The 15422-nt window shown below is 37.5% G+C and overlaps 1 protein-coding gene across 7 annotated transcripts in view; it reads right to left on the reverse strand.

The window, feature by feature from the left end:
- Nucleotides 1–15422, reverse strand: part of Nrg3 (neuregulin 3) — a 1164783-nt gene that overhangs the window by 578809 nt on the left and 570552 nt on the right. The gene's annotated exons all lie outside the window — the stretch shown is intronic.

Consider the following 15422-nt stretch of genomic DNA (forward strand, 5'->3'; position numbering starts at 1 on the left):
TTTAACAATTTTCTTATAAAGAGACTGGCTATGACACCTTTTTGTGGAACTGTATGGCATGTACATGCAGATGCAAAAAACAAACAAACAAACAAACAAACAACCCCAAAACACACACACACAACAAAACCTGATCCTGGTGGCCATTCTGGAACTCAGATGGCCTTGCAACTTCGGTTGTTAAAGGACTGGTTACTTAGGGAGAGGCCAAAGGCCATGTATAAGAATTCTGATTGCTTTTCAGGTACAAAATGAAGAGGTCACAGGCAGGTGGTCCCAGCCTAATTTCTAGCCAAGAGCATACCTCAGATGCCAATCCCTAGGAGTGAGTACTAGAGAAAACGTGAACAAACAATTCCTACCTCCAGTTAACTGAATCACAATGTCTGACCATAATTGCACAGGGAATACCTAGGGAGCTAAATGGGCCCTTGTTGAATTCACAATTCACACATTCATAAGCAAAATAAAACATTGTTTCACCCCATTCTGCTTTGTGTTAATTAGTTATGCAGTAATAGTTAACTAGAGCAAGGGACAGTGACGGTCATATTTTCTCTGGTAATGACCCATGCAGACAGTCGAATGACAAGTACAAACCTGGAGTACATGAAACATGTTCTTCACATAGAAAGACTGACCACTTTATCCGCTGACTTCCTGCAGCACTGATTTTATCCCGACTTCTGTTTTCTATATAAAAGCATGACTTCACATTTTATAATGACGTGTTAATTTATTATTTATGAATACACCCAGAAACATAGATAACTGTAGGATCCACATTCCTGATGGTTTCTTCTAATTGCTGTAAACACATATGCTAGCATTTAACAAATTGTAAACCTTCTACTTGTATGATACAAAGTTGATGAGTTGTTGCTCAGTCCAAATAGCAACTACTTCTTTAATCGGGAGACACTTTACAGTAGACTATTTCTATAGTAATTTGTAGACACTCTTATTAGCTTGATCAGACAAATTTCCTTCTGGCATTAAATTATTCATAGTTTTTTAATTGAATGTTCACTACACTCATTAAGTAAGTACCTGAACTTCTCTCCTTTGCAGGCAATGTCCCAGACTGCGTTGCTACATAACTTCATGTACTTCTGCGCTGCCAAAGCTTATGTGGCAGTTTAAGCAAAAACCTGGCATATGTATCCAATAATAAGTGACCAATTGTTAAGGATTTTTTATTGTGTCTGAAAACTTAAAGTTTTTCCAGTCTGAAACAATTCTTTAAATTCTTAGCTATAAATAGTTTCTTCCTCCTTGGATATATAACACTGATTTTTTTCCCCTTTTCTTTGCATCACTGACCTCACGATAATTATATGTAAATATATGTCCCCAAAGCAATTTTGCAATTAATGCTTAGAAAGTACTACTTAAGACAAATAAATGAGTAGATAAGAGTATAAATAAGGAGAGAGAGGAAGAAAGGGGAGAATAGAGGGGAGAGAGATAAGGAGAGAGAGATAGAGATAAAGGGAGGCAGGGAATCTAGACATAGCATGCACATATGAATAAGAACAATAAAAAGGCTTACAAGGATTCTTACTACAGTTCTGAAGATGAAATGCTCAAAAATATTAATTATAGCCAAGAGAATAATCACAAGTGGAAATAATTCAGTTTATTTTTTGGATAGGTAGTAGCTGTCTCAATATAATATGCAGCAAATTTTGAAGTTCATATACTTAGTGATGATTTTTAAATAATTTCCTCAATGCAGTATTAATAAAAATATCCTCAGAAACGAGAAAGCAGTATTTTACTCTGCCCTCCACAGGAGGCATCCCTCTGCAGATCACTTGTGTCTAGGAGCCTCTTTTCCTTTGTCCATGAACTAGGCATTAACCTCTTCACTGCCTATCTATCACCCAGCTGATTGTTCAACACATTGGATAGCAGCAGTCAGGGCCTCTCTCAAAGACTGCCACTCTTGCTTTGAAGAATTTCACTTCTAAGCACTTAGAAGTGAACACACCCAATAACAGAGGTAAAAAAGAGGCACAGGTAGAAAATGGTTTGGTTTGCATAAACTTGGAATGAGATTCTGACAATCTGGGCCAGGTGCTGTTTGGCATTTTACTCCTACTCTTAAGTGTGTGTGTGTGTGTGTGTGTGTTTGCCTTTGTATTAGTATGTGTTTGGGTGTCTCTCAAGGACAGAAGTTGATGGCTTTTCTGGAAGTAGAATTACAGATGACTATGAAGTCCAGCATGAGTGGTGGGACTCAAAGTTGGGTCCTCAGGCAGACCAGTGTGCATTTTTAACCATATGTTGGTAAAACTTCATCTCCCTGTCCTACAAGGATATAGATTAATGCTATCTGTAAAGAGAAATATACTTGAGTTGAGCAGTATTTCCATTATTGTAACAATTTGTATTATTTTCTTTCTCTTCACTGATAACTGTTTCAACATACAAAAACACACACACATTCAATGAGTGATATAGTCATCTACCATTATTTGACTTGTCTTAATACTGTTAATGTGTTAATAAAGCAATGTAATTGCTAAGCAGAAATTTTGGGCAGGTTTATGTTAATTCTTTCCAGACCCTGTAAGATTTTCTTGTATTTATTTTTACCTGTTGTGCAATGACGTAGCTTTGGGATATATTGGCCTCAAATTTCTCTACTATTTGAGGCCATGCCCAGCTTTTCTATATTCATGCATTACATAAATATTAATCTTTATATTACGAATGACAGCATCACACAAATTCTAGAGATAATGACTAAACACAACGAGGGAAATGAGGTGACTAGAGATACATTCACATCAGGCTGAAAAACATTCTCAAAACTAATCTTGTGATTTAGCTTGCTTATTTACCAACTGTGTGGTCATTTTCAAGGACTTAATTCTAAAACATATACTATTAGTATATATATATAGGTTCGGGCATCCCCATTTAACAGATGACATCACTAAGGCCCTGTGAGTTATGAAAGTTCACCCAAACTAACACTGTCAAGAAGAAACAGACATAAGCCTTGAGTTTGGGCCTTTGAAGGTCAGTCCAAGACCTTTTCTACCATCACCCCTCTATTTCTTTGTTAACCAAATGAAGACCTTATAGAAAATTTTTCAACCCCTCCGGTTTTCTTTATCTTAGAAACAGCCCCACGGGCAGGAATCATATGAAAACTTAGAAGCTGCTGCATTTCTTTCCAAAGTATTATTTTATAGATTAAAAGTCCATGTTTTTAATTATGTGTTAAAATAGATGTCACTGGGGAAAATGCTTAAATCTCATGATTTAGAAGTGATTTTGAAATATGCATGCCCTTTTCAAGCTGAGCAGTAAGAGTGACAGATAATCTATAAATTAAAGTAGAATCTTGTTAATTCTAATGAGAATCTGGAAAGGCTGTTGCCAATTAATGAATCTTGCAAATAATTAAATGACATGAAATTTATGCTAAAGGGTCATTTGACTGTTTGACTGAGGATTGTGTGTGTGTGTGTGTGTGTTTGTGTACATAGGTGTACTTCTGCAACTTAAGAAAAGATGCTGATGACAACCTGGAGCCCAATACAAAACAGATTGTGAGAGATTGTGCAGGGTTTGAGTGATAGGTGCTCAGAGGTTCACAGATAAAATAAGGTCAATATATCATCATCAAGACACTAATGTGTTGAAGTATCTAAAAACTACTTGAAGTGATTGCCTAACATGGATTCCTTCATTGACTTTATGCATGCAAGTACAAAAATGAGTTGTTGGAATTTTTCATTGGTAGCATTTATTCTTGGCCTCTACCTAGGATAATTATTTCTGCCAAATATTGCAGAGATTTATTTAAGTTATAGCTCTAGCAAGAGACAAGTGTCACTTTGAGTAGATTCTTTGATAGTTAAAAGCTGTTATTGAGATAGAATCCACCCATCATTTATATCAAAATTTCTAAGGAAACTGAGAGAAAAATAGGAGATAAATAGGACAAATACAAATACATATGATGATGAGTTATGAGTGAGTGCATGTGTGAATGTATGTTTGTGTATGTGAATGTGTGTGTGTGCATATGTGCATATGTGCAGAAGACCAGAGGACAACTTGTATGTGTCCTGATTCAGGCACTGTGCATCTTTTCCCTTGTTCTGTTTCTTTGATCTAGGATTCTTCACTGGCCATGTAGGTTAGGCTGGTGGCTAACATGCTTCAGGGATCTGCCTGTCTCACTTCTCGTAGAACGGAGATTAGAAGCCCACAGGACCACACCAGGTTTTGTCCTATGAGTCATCTGAGATAGAAGTTCGGTTCGTATGCTTGTATGGCAAAAACTTTACTGAACTATTTCACAACCCTGGTGATCAGTTTTCAATTAAATGGTTTTCTTAGTGTCACTAGAAACAAGGACACACATTCTCACATACATGCAAACATAGATATAATTAAATTTTATCATGCATGTTTAAAAGTTTTACTGATTTCTTTGTAAATTAAAGAGGATATGGGTAAAAACTTTAAATCAGGGAGGTTGAATAAAGTTTTAATTTGAAAATTCATTCACTAGCTGTCCATTGGAACCAGAGGGGGAAAGTGAGTTAAAGAAATCACCACATACTAAATATGACTTAAAAGCTCAAGATACAAGATCTGATCCATCCATACGTTAAGTTGTTCTGACTGTCTGCAGGGCCAGCTTGAGCGAAAACCAGACAAACTACATGGTCAGATGGCAGGGGGTGGGAGTAAAGTAAACACTGTATCAAGAAGAGTTCTCTAGAAGCAAAAACCAAGCATGCATTCCATCATAAAAGAGGGCCTAATAGACTACAATACAGAGGCCAGATACTTCCCCAATAGCCATCTGTGTGCTGGAGGACCAAAAACCTCGTGGACACTCACTCGAAGTCGCATGGATGAAAACAAAAAGCAACAATGATGTTATCCAATATGAGGTTGAAAGCCTGGAAGCTCCCTGGAGACTTGCAGTTGTGAGTTCTTTTAGAAACTCTGAAGAAGCTGTGACTAATGTCCATGAGTAATGGCAGCAACAGCACACAAACTCACTGGGGAAGAAAGGAGCTTGTACATACTGGCTAGTCGTCTCGTTCTCCTTATTTATTCCAGTTCCCCAGTCTCTGGGATGATTTCTTTTATATATATACATGTATATAAATATATTCTTTAAGAGTAAGAAAGAAATACTTGTGAAAATGGCAGTTTTAATCCCTGTTGTTACTGATTACATATTCATAGCAGGTCTCAGAAAACTATAATTAAACAGGAAATGCTATGTCCAATAGAGGATTAATATTGAAAATTGGTCCCCTTTTGATGTTATCATTTTTGAAGGGGTAAAAACATCATGACTTGGGTCCTAATTAGAAAAAACAGGTCACTAAATGGTTACCTGTGAAGGTTTCACCTTGTCCATGTTTCCACATTCTCTAGTCTCTGTACACCATGAAATGAATATGTTCTGTACACATTCCCAGACCTTAGGCACAAAAATCAAAGGAGCCAAAACTGTGCCCTAGAACTTCTGATACCATGAGCCAAAAATAAAACCTTTCTCCTTTAAGTTGCTTCTATGAGGTACTGAGGCATAGTGACTAGAGATGGACTAATACGGAAACCACCCAAATTTCAGCTTCTTGTAATAATCATGTAATGAGTAGAATTGCATTGCCATTGTTCCATAAGTTCCAATAAACTCAAGACTGAGTATTGACTTACAAGAAACATTTTTTTTTTGATCTGTACAATAGTAATTCCACTATCCTTACTTTCATGACTAGACTTATTTTATTGAATGTCTTCTCAATATCTTCTTTAAGGTAGGCACACAGTATACTTATCAATAATACAAAGTGTATTTTTAAGTAAAAGTAGTATATTTCAAATGCTTTCAAACTTAAAATATTTCTTTAAAATATCAACATTAATATACTATTATTTATATATCCTAGAAATCTAATTTTATTATTGATTTTCAATATTGATTTAATTTTCTTGTTTATGATTTTGTTTTAAATAGAGCCTCAAGTTAATAATTTCCAGGGTATCTCATTTATACTCAATTTCTGTGACTTGAAGTGGCATCACATAAATGCTTTTCTAAATTCTTCAAAAAGTCAGGTTGAATTATCCAGCCATAGATCAAAGGTAAATTTACTTGAAGGAAATCAGAGATAAGACCTTCAAACAATTCAGAAAATTCTTCTTTGGGCTGCAGGTATTCTAAAATCAAAGCTCTAGGCTATCTATTATTAGACTTGCTATAAATAAGAAGAGGAACGCTGTGAAAGGAGATCAATGAACGACTGAAAATGCCCTCCATGCAGTTGACGCTCATGAGAGAACAAGGGCACAGCACTGCTGTGTGATCTGTGAGAGCTGCCGGGTTGGAGTGACGTCAAAGTAACAGGCACCTGTGATGATGCCCTTTCATGCCACACAGACACAGTCCACTTCATATAAAAGAGTAATTTATAGAATTTATATTACATATCTACAGTTTATTACAGGCAATGCATGTAAAATTTTCTCTTGCCTTCTAGGTCTAGCTTATGCATTACCTCCATCTGGGAAATACCCAGATTTCCCACAAGAAGAATTGCCTGCTTATTGATATTTTACTTTCAAAATTTCTTAGTGGCAGAGACAATGGAACTCCCCATCTGCCCTTGCCTAAGAGAATGTAGGAATTAGTACCTAGGCTTAAAGGCATCTCTGAACATTGCATTTCCCCAAAATAGTTGATCTGCTAAAAGCAAGGCAGATAGACCAGACTGAGGAAGTAATATGCATTTTTTTAAAATTTAAAACATAATTTTAATGAAGAGATTTAATTTTTCTAACTAAGACGTAAATTTTAAATAAATGCAAATGATAAAACTAGAAAAAAATAGCATATTAATTAACATTATAAAATACCAGTAGTACTAACTGATTCACTTATTCTTATATGGAAATTTCAGAATCTGATAGACCAATAGCTGCATGGTAGAGAGGTTTAATATTCTGGAGGCTGTTTTTCTGTTGACTTTAATTACTTATACATCATGGTTTGTTTGTTCTGTTGTTGTTGTTGTTGCTTTGTTTATTTGTTTTACTTTTTAATATTGTTTATTATTTAAAACAGTTTTAAATTAAAATACGTTCTGATTATATATTTTCCTCACCCATGTCCTTCCAGATCCTTTTCCTTTCACTACCCACCCAACCTTAAGTTCTTTCTCAAAGATCAAACAAAAACCCAATATAGAAACAACCTGCCTCAACCAAGAAACAAAATAAAACCACACCCATATTTTGATTTAGAAGTCTTTATTTTCTTGGTATTCTTCTCTTCTGGCTCTTACACTATTTTTATCTTCTCTTCCATAGGGTTACCTGAACTATTAGGGTAGGGATTTTGACAGAGATATCATATTTGGGGGCTGAGTGTTTCAAATATCTCACTCTCTTTGTAATATCTGGCTGTGGGTCTCCATATTTGTTCCTACCTCTTGTTGCAGGAGAAAGCTTCTCTAATATTAAAGGCTGAAGTATGAAGATGTCCCTGGTGCAGCTCTTATCTTCATGACCCATCTCAACTCTTTTTCTCTAGCTGGAGGAGACTGACCTATTGGAGAAGCCACTCTGCCAGTCACAGCATTTTATGGGTGTCTCTGCTGTCTCCTCCTTAGGTTTCTGGCTTTTGCAGTCTGCCCCTCAGACCTGCATTCTCTCCCTGCAATCATAGTTTATGGGAGTTCCTGGGCAAAGACAGTAGTCTCCTTTGAAGTTACTGAGAATGGGTTGTCACATGCAGTTACAAGGAATCTCATTAAAGTGAACTTCCAATTCTATTTACTTCTATTCACATTGGAAGGAACAAGTTTGTCGAAGATTTTTTTTTCCAGAAGTCATTCTGAAAAAGCAAGCAAACAAACAAACAAACAAAAAACCCACAAACAAACAAACAAAAAACAAACAAACAAAAAACAACGAGAGGGCAGCCTAATTGTTCTCACAGGGATGTGTGTACATCAGCCCTAGAGTTAATCTTTGGGCTAAGGAAATGAGTGGACAGATTGCCACTTACTGTGTAAAGCCACCATGCATAGTAGAGAGGTGTGTCCTCTGGTCTGACAATGGGCTTCTCCCAATACCTAAGGAGGGAGATGCTATAAGGTACACCTAAAGTTTCAAATCAGACATGTATCTGTTTGATCTCTGCTCTTTCTGTGTTAAGCGTCATGAAACTTACTGGTCTTCTCAGACCTCACAGTCTTAAGTGTGGTCCTGGGAACAGCAGTGCTTGTGTTTCCTGAAACTTGTTAGAGATGAAAAACCCCAAGTCTCACTCAGACATAATCAATGAAAAGCAGATATACTTTGTAATTGTACTCACTGGTGTATGCGTGTATGCGCATGTGAACACACACTCACTCACGAGCACGCATTTACATATGTGTGTCCTGAGGTCAGGGGACAACTTTTGGGATTTGGCTCTCTCCTTCCATCATTTGGGAATGCTTTCACACTCAGATTGTTAGGTGCGGGGACAAGCACCTGGTCTAAGATGCACCTCTTTAAGAATAACAATCAGATATATACAGATGAAATTATCAGAAGGACTCCTCAGAAATCTTTTTTTCCCCTCACTGATAAAACTCAGACAGTAGCATCTAACATGCAAAAGTGACAGCACAATCAATTTTATACAGAGTGCTTAACTTGGTTCCTAATGTGTGGTGTGTCTAAGTGACAGGACCTCTAATATTTACCACTGATGCTGAAACGGCATGTCCACACAGGATTTTTATTTTTATTGTGCATCATCTCTCAATGGCCTCTATCAACTTGATATATATATATATATATATATATATATATATATATATATATATCAAGTATCTGCTCTTTACTTTCTTTTTAAAAAGTCTTCAATAATTTAATACCTGTAAATCAGCAAACAGAGTTTATCTTCTGACAACCAGTTTGTTTTCAAGAATCACCAATGTGAGTTTTTTAACAGTCTCAGTGCCTCCTAGAAAAAAGTAATTTACTGAGCAGCATGGAGACCCACTGGGATATTTAGATGGATGGAAAAACTATTCCTGTAGGAAGATGCATACATCCCCACAAGCTAAATTAGAGGAAAATTCTGGCTAAAATCTTTATGCAAATAGCTAGATTTAATGATGCATTATTGATGCTACTATGGCTTGTAGACATCCTGGAGCCTAATTCTTTCCTATGATAAATTGCAAGGCTATATCCCTCCCAAATTTACATACTGAAACCATATTTCCAAATAGAATAGTACTAGCAGGTGGTGCTCATGTCTGTGATTAGGTTATGGGATGGAAACCCAAATCTGGACTTCTGCCTTTCTGTCATATAAGACTATACCCAGAAGATGTTGGTCACCAGCCCAGAAAGCCCTTACCAGAACTCAACCATTCTGGCCTGCTGATATGATATTCTAATGATCTATAAGCCATTTAGTTGAAAGTGTTTTCTATGGAAGCCAAAAGTGACTTCCATGAGAAAACACATGTCTGCTGGTAATCAAAGCATGAGAAATATGCAAAATTCATTTACTGAATTTCCAAATAACTAATTATTTTTCTAATTACTTAAGAAAAGCAGTTTGTGTTATACTTTCTAATATTTACAGATGCCATGGGTTTAAGGCAGTAAAAGTCCCCTTGTTTCATATGGCCAAAATAGCAGAGTGAAAAATAAGATTAAAAAAGAAATTCTGATTTTTTTTTAACTAATGAGTAAAACATCTAATGCAGATGCTGTTTAACAACTTTGCTAAGAACAGGAGTGATTCACAAGCACACAGCATTGTCACAATTAACCAGCAATTGCCAGTCTCAGGAACTGTCCTAGCTGTTGTTTGAGAAAATTTCAATGGCAGCTTTGCATTTACACCCTCCAGAAATGTCCAACCCACTTGATTCATGTTATTCATCTCACATTCAGGAATGGATGACATAGAGGCACCAGAGGAAACAGCAGCACGAAATAGAAGAATCTGCTCTTGCTGCCTTGTGTCCAGGGATTCATGAGACCCAGAGGCCACCAATGACCAGAGGGACATACTGATATCCTCTCTGAACTGGTTCCTCCACATAATTTATCTTTTCTGTCTTAGTTGGGTTTTGTTGTTGTTGGTGGTCCTAAAATACAATGGCCACCCCAAGCAACCTGAAAATCTGTCCCAAGCCTTGGATACCTGTTTCTTACTGGCACACTACCTGATGCTTACAACTTAGGAACTGTCTCGATGGAAACTTTAGAGAAACTTAAGGCTGATATCTGACAGGGCAGAATGGGACCCCAGTAAGTGTTCAGTGTCTGAATGTCCTCCAGGAGTGAGAAGAACAGTCCCAGTCTCCTGACCTGATCAGCAGGTGGTCTTCTGAGTTTTGTGCACTCCCTTTCTGAGGAGGCAGCTGATATCTGCCACATATTCTCCGGGATAAACTGGCTCTTATTAAATGTCTGAGGGGGAGACTTCAGTTACTCAATTTCTTTGTGAAGGGAAATGTTATCTATCTTTAAAAGAAAAATATTGGTTTAGCAGCCTAACCGCATATTTCCTCAGAGAGTATGCCATTTTGCCCTTTTGCATTATAAAGTGTCCTTATAAAAATAAGGTACCAATTCATTTTTGACAGGCATTTAAAACCCTGGCATTTAGGAACTGGCTAGTGGCTTCCACAGTGACTGTGGATAATAAATGTCTGGAAGATATTGACTAGGATAAACAGAAACTGTCCTGAGTGAATATTTTTATGGCAATACATACTTGGGTCATTTCTTTCTATTCTACTGTATGTCTTAGGTTTTATTTCTCATTTAAGCAAAGCAAGACTTACAGGCAAGTTTTCATTATGCAACACAAATAATGTTTCTTTCATTACAAGGAGGTTTTGCTTTCTACATTTTTTATTCTAAATGATGATTCAACTTTAAGAATCTAAATTTTTATCCATATAGTTGAAGAACATACTATCTCTTCTCTCTCTCTCTCTCTCTCTCTCTCTCTCTCTCTCTCTCTCTCTCAACAGAAATATTAACAACTTTATTTTTGGAATATTGCACCTTTAACCCAAATGGCTTGAAGTAGTAGTAACTTCTCTACTACTTCAGACAATTGGAAAAACAGCTTTCCTTGGTTGAAACACTATCTTAACCCATATACGGTATCACAGGCCTGATTCAATAACATAAAAGCTTCAGCCTGGGGAAGCAATAGTTTGGGGACTCTGGATGTGTGTGTGTGTGTGTGTGTGTGTGTGTTTTCAGGGAAAGATACCATAAAGGAATCCATGAGGTGCAGGCAGGCCATTTTTCCCCCACAATGACTAAGAAGGAACACCATTGGTACCACATGGAGAAGATAACACAAGGCAGGAAGGCACAGATGTGGTATGTCAGGAATGGCTCTGTCCTGGGGAGTCAGATAAGAATGAGAGGGGTATGTCGGCATGGGACTGGTGGCCAGGGGAAGGGAGACTATACTTTTTAAGATGTTGAAAGTCTTTCAGTCACTCTGTCCAGCATTTAGAATTCCACCCTGATACACCAGCAGGAACAATAAGCTTTAGAAATTTAAGAGTTTTGGGTACAGTCCCCACAAATGCACACATAGGAACCCGCACACACAAGTATACATACAGACTCATACATATATGCACAAATTCACACATACCTCATAAATAAGTCCACATTACATGGCTTCAATCAATACAAATTTTTGTTGCACAGTTCAGTTAAACAACATGTGTTTCTGAACAACAGGCTTTAATTTTCAGTTACTCTAGTAGATTTAATGTGACTAACAATGAAAACAACAAATTAGACTGTTAGCCCTTCATTGTGTTATCAACCTCTAAGCCTACAACCCAGCACACTGAGGGGGTGAAACTATTCTCGGAGCAGAAAACATTCTACTCACTATTTTGTAATCCAGCAATGGATTCTTTTAGTAGGTATTAAAATGAGAGTTATGTTGCAAAGGATAGACACCATGACCACAGCAGCTCTTGATAAGGAAAGCATTTAATTGGGGCCTTCTTTCAGTTTCAGAAATTGAGTTCACGGTCATCACGAAGGAAAGAATGGCAGCAGGCAGGCAAACATGTTGCTACAGATGGAGCTGTGAACTCTATCTGGTTTAGCAAACAGCAGGAAGAGAGAAAGCCACTGGGCCTGGCTTGGGATTTGGAACCTCAAAGCACATCCTCAGTGACATGCTTCCTCCAACAAGGTCACACCTCCTAATCATTTCCATGTAGTGCCACACACTTACGACTAAGCACTCAATTATAGGAGCCTATGGGGACCATTCTTGTTCAAACTGCCACCAGAGAAGTTATCCATATACCAAGTATAGACTGCTGCAAATTCACCTATGTGAAACAGAAGTAATAAATATGTATTAAGGGGTCACTTTATGTGACCTAATTATACTGAGGTAAACCATAGTTAACAGCATGAAAAACAATAGGACTATATATATATATTATATATATATAATATATATATATTACAAGTGTGAAAATATAAGTATTTCATCATTAAAATCATATCAGGATGCTTTGGTCATTCTTGCCATCTCTCAGTCACTTGGTCTATAATACAAAGCAGTACTTATTTTTCTGTGAGGTATCAAATGTTCATATTCTCTTCAAGTTGGGGTTAGTTTCAATAACATCTTGTCATTTGAGTTTTCCATAGGATGAAGGACTTGGCACTTTTCTCTGGAACATTTTCATCACAACTGTGCCCCCTACCTCTGTCAATATCTCCTCTGATAGCACATGGAGGTTTCCAAAGAGCTGAAGCTTCAATATTACTGTCATCAGGCCCTGCTTCATAATTTGGTTTACTTTCAATTCAAAGTTCAGATCCAGCTTTATTATTGTGTGTATATGTTATTCTTTTTTCATTTTGTTTGTTTTCCTTCTCTGTTATCCATCTTTAAAAATTGGTTTATTCCTGAAAGCAAGGGCAACATATGTTACTGTCTTCTCTTTAACAGGAGCAGAGAATAATCACTGAGAACTTTGAAGGAATTACTATGATGGATCCTTAATCATGGTGTTTAACCGTTAGCATCACTCATTAGACACACATGCAATTATTTAATGTATATTTTCCTTTGTGCCCCTTTGCTGACAAATGCTGAAAAATACATCAGCTAACTATTACCCCAATAATACAAAATTATTAAGCTCAGTGTTCCAGTGACCTACAACATACTTTCCCTCTGTTATGAAACTCCTGGTTAGCTGAGTTATAGCTGAGGCTGCATAAATGCACATTTCACTTTGGGGTCCCAGTGTGCCAATGTTACAATGTACTAGGATATGTCATCCTCACTGTTGAGATAGCAGCAGAGAAAGAAATACAAACCTTGGGAATGGAAACCATCTCAAAGCCTTGCTTTAAATGAACCTCACTTCTCACCAATAATACCTGTTACACGTCTGAGCTCCAGTCCAAAGAGGCTGCAGTGTCCCACATCCCAGAATGCCATAGCAAGGTCATGCTTGTGACTAAAACATAGAAGGAAGGATGCAGATCAAAACGTCATTCAAGCCAAGATTGTTATCTCTTGTTATGTCACTTCACCAGAAATCAAAGGATAATAAATACAATGCCCACCATCATCTCCTCTCCTTGATGGAAATCTCCTACTTACAGATAACAGCCACAATAAACTCGGAATATTGAGCACCATGTAAAGTAGTAGAAAGCATGCTGTTTTCTTCTGGATCGCTCTTGGTCTGTGTAGGTGGCGATAACAGCCACCATTTTAGAGAAATACCCCAGTGTCATGGTGTAGGACCTAGGTTCAATCAGTGACTGCGGGTGAGGCAGACTGACCAGAAAGGAAGAATCTATTTACTGAACTGGGATGTGTGCAGCGCAATGTACATGCAATTTGAAAGATCAGACACAGGCATAGAGAGGGGATGACTGGCAGAAGAGTCTGTAATCCTATAAAATCCCTCCAGCAAGCAAGAAACCAACAAATAAAACCAATTCCAAGCCCAGATGACCTTCGTGTGGACAGGTACAGGCAGCCTAGATTAAAATGTGCATTGGCAGGGAAAGATGGCTTATTGAGGATTTCCCCTTATTTCCTAAATGAGAGCCACAGGAACCGACCACATACATCCACCCAGGCCATGAGCAAGGACCTCTCTCAGTTTTAGTCTCACCATAGTGGTGCGTCTAATAGCTGATGCTCTCAGTTCTCTGCTGCCTAACTTTAGCTTTGCAGATTCCCTCTTGCCTTCCTCCCTCCCTTCCTTCCCTCCATTATTGCTGTAGATCTCTACACATTTTGGCACACCATATCTGTCTTTTTCAATGGTTCCTTTGGCTCTCTTCCCAGGACCTTCCTTTTCTTATTATGTGAATATGTCACACTAAATGAGCCTGAATGCTAACTGTATATTAATGTGATTCTCCCCTAATGGGCTCTTTTTTGTGCCTCATGCAAATTACAGGATGTTCTGAGAAGCAATATTGGAATTTGGTCATTAGGTAGCATAATCTCAATGCAGTCTAGTTAAGAGTACTGTCACTTAATGGTTACCTAGGGAGATGCTCCTGTGTGAACCACATACTATGTCTATATTCCTAGTGCCAACATTCTGAAATTGCCAGTGGATCCAGCATAACCCCTCAGAACAGCTTTGCAATAAGTTTTCAACTACTAAGAAAGTGATGACTTTTCACCTCTAGGCCATTTAACTCATTCCTTGCAAGGAAAGTGAACTAATTAGGATATCACATAATTACCTCCTGACACTCCTCAACTACCACAGTTCTTAATCTTACAGATAAAAGGTCATAATTATCTCAAAATGTCGTTAATTTTTAAAAGAAATATAGCCTCCTTTGACCTAGAAATATGGGATCTGAACCATCCCTGCAGCTTGCAGATAACGCTCCTAGCAGTTTAGAGTCTGTTCAATGTGGCTTTTCTTTTTACAGGGTTAGATCAATATCACGCTGATCCATGTTCTGCCAGCCATGCTGTAATGCTGCATTCTTCCAGGCTCAGTAATAGAAAGTGATTTAATGCTTTCAGCTTGAAAGCTACTGCAATGAGCACCGTGATTTATAAAACAAATGGGCTATTGTCCTAAATAAGTTTAAAATTATATAGACCTGCGGAAATAGAGTTAACTAAAGTTTTAATGTTCCTCGCCTATTTTCTGCTAAGCAGTTTATACAGACACATAAGCAATTCAACCCAGAAAATGCAACAGAAATTTATAGCCAGGATCCTCCATACATAATTTCTTTAACCTAGTGTACCTTTTGGCATTTATTAGTACACAGAGTCAGCTTCCTACATATTCTCTTTTTATCCAGGCAACTGTCTATATATTTATAGGGCCCATAAATCTTAAACAGTAGCCTAT

Source organism: Meriones unguiculatus, chromosome 9 (genome assembly GCF_030254825.1).
Source record: "Meriones unguiculatus strain TT.TT164.6M chromosome 9, Bangor_MerUng_6.1, whole genome shotgun sequence".
Classification (NCBI taxonomy): Eukaryota; Metazoa; Chordata; class Mammalia; order Rodentia; family Muridae; genus Meriones; species Meriones unguiculatus.